The sequence below is a fragment of the Microtus ochrogaster genome (assembly GCF_000317375.1).
Source record: "Microtus ochrogaster isolate Prairie Vole_2 chromosome 6 unlocalized genomic scaffold, MicOch1.0 chr6_random_2, whole genome shotgun sequence".
NCBI classification, from domain to species: Eukaryota; Metazoa; Chordata; class Mammalia; order Rodentia; family Cricetidae; genus Microtus; species Microtus ochrogaster.
In genome coordinates, this window is record NW_004949095.1 from 6,025,245 (window position 1) to 6,027,715 (window position 2,471).

The following is a 2,471-nucleotide window of genomic DNA, read 5'->3' on the forward strand; positions in this document are numbered from 1 at the left end:
TGTCATCATTTGGGGGCTGGCAGCTCAATTACATTGATCCGTGTAGCATGACCTGTCCTGTTCAGAAAGCCACGGACATCCAGTGGAGGATCAGGAAGCCTCTCTTGAAGTTTAGGACTGGATTGAGTCTTAGAATACGCCCCTTGGAGTGAAGTATAAGGATGGGAGCCTGTGGTCATTCTTGGGTTTGGGGACAAGAGAGAGCTCATCTGCAGTGGCTGCGTAAAAAGAAACGGAACGGCAAAAGAACAAGACTCTACCATACTCTTGGCCAGGCTTCCAGCCCTACTGAAACCAACGCCCATCTACAACACTGCTGTTGGTTTCTGAATACCCTGTTGTGTGTGTGTGTGTGTGTGTGTATATATATATATATATATATATATATATATATATATATATATATATATATATCCTAATTCTAAGAGAGCAATTTCTGCACTGCCATCTTCTGCATACATGCTGAGTGTCAGAGAGCGCCTGTGGGAGAAGAGAAGGGGTGGAAATACCAGTCCCAAACTACCAAGATTTCCCTGAGCTCTGGGTAAGGCTGATGCATCCTTTGCAAGGGGAAGACTGATATTAGCTTACAGGCCTATCACCCATATTCCTCACTGAAGTCATGGGTACAGCTGATGTCATGAGCTCCATTGCTCAGGGTACAACTATGAATTAGAAATTGTTAAGGAAATTCAATTGCCAGCTGAAAACAAAAACTAAACCCAATGATCCTCACACTCAAAGGCAAATGTCCCTTGAAATGGTAGCTTGCTCTTATTTCGAGCTCTTGGTCTGCTTGAGTAGAGTGCCGAGGTTTGCCAAGAAGGTACGGCTTCTCCACAGTAGCGAGCTTAATTCCTGCCTTTCTTGGGGTCTGATGCAGAGTGGGAAGCAGTGGGTTAGTGGTCTGTGCCTCCCTCCGGGCTGCTGTTTAATTGTACGGCTCTAGCTTCTTTGCCTGAACAGGGAGATTAAGGACTCTGGTTTTCAAGTCAGCAGATCACCTGATAGGAAAGAGGAAGGATAGCTAGGATGACTAGTCTGTATTCCTACCTGTGTGAGGGGCAGCATCTGGACAGAGGAAGACGGTGTGAAGGGACGGTGTACTGGGCAGTCATGAGGGCCCTGGCAGGGAGGGGCGGGCAGCTATTTCCTGCCTGGCACAGCTTCCATCCAAGTCTAGCTTTTGTTGAATTTCAGAGAGAATTCTGGGCCTCCTGGCATTGTTGCTATTGCCTTTAAGCAGCAACACCGCCTTCGGCGTGTCTACCCCTATAATTCCCTTGAATCTTCCCGTCTCTGCAGCATTTACTTGAGTCCCCCCATTCTGACACCTCTGTACAAAGAACTGGCTTCAGCGTGAACTGGTTTTGTTTGTTGTTTTGAGCAAGCACGCTCCTATAGCACGCTGGCTTTGAACTTTCAGTGTAGCTGAGTCTGGCCTTGAACTGCTCTTCCGGGCAGCTCTTGTTTTGGGCCAGATGTCTCAGCCACAGCATCTCATCTGCCCAGTCATTCTGGGTTTTGGCTCTGACGATGCCTAAATGGCTCTGGAGCAACAGGGAGATAAGAGAATCTGACACGTGCAGCCACCAGCAAATCCTGGTTTAGTTTGAATTTGCACTAACCTGGGTTCTAACCACCTGTGCCTTAACTCCCAGGGCCTCTGGGCCTTCTTTATTCCTTTTGATGCAGGAAGCTGAAGGCCTTTCTTATCTCCTGGTCTCTTGCAATCCTAAAATCATCAAGGTCCTAAATGCCCCTAAGTGCTGGTTCAGGGCCACGTCTCAAGATTTATGGCTAGCCCTTCAGAAGAAAGTGCACACGTGACCCCTCTGCCCACCTCTGCTCTGCCCCTTCCATGCCGCATCCTCCCTCTCCCTGATCTCTGAGATGTCACACTGGATGTTCCTGTCACTCGGATACCCTCCTCCCACACTTGAAAACGTGGCTACCTCTCATCTCCGGGTCCTCAGCTGAATGCTATTCTCTATAAGTTGTCCTTGACTTCTTAGCTAGACTACATACCTTCACCCTGAGCCAGGTACTTTCTATGACATCATTTTTTAAAATTATTTATTTATTTACTTACTTACATACCAATCCCAATTTCCCCTCCCTCCTCTCCTGTCTCTCCTCCCCTATCCCCCACTCCCTTTTGATGTAAGCAAACATTTATAGACAATTTAGGAGTATGGGCATAGTTCTGTCCAAACTTCTTCCTGCTGTTTATTGGATGAAGTAATTTTGTGGGGAGTGTTCAAGGCAACCTTTCAGGGGCTCTTAGTCCATCAAACCACAGTAGTCTGAAAGGATTCCACAGGTTCTCATCCTCTGTGGAAACAAAAGAAGAACCTCTTTTCCAAAGCAGCATATCCTTAGACTCAAATTCTGAAGCCAAGATACCTTTTTATTTTTATGTGACAAGCTATTTTTTTTCTTTTTTTTTTTAATTTATTTATTTATTGAGG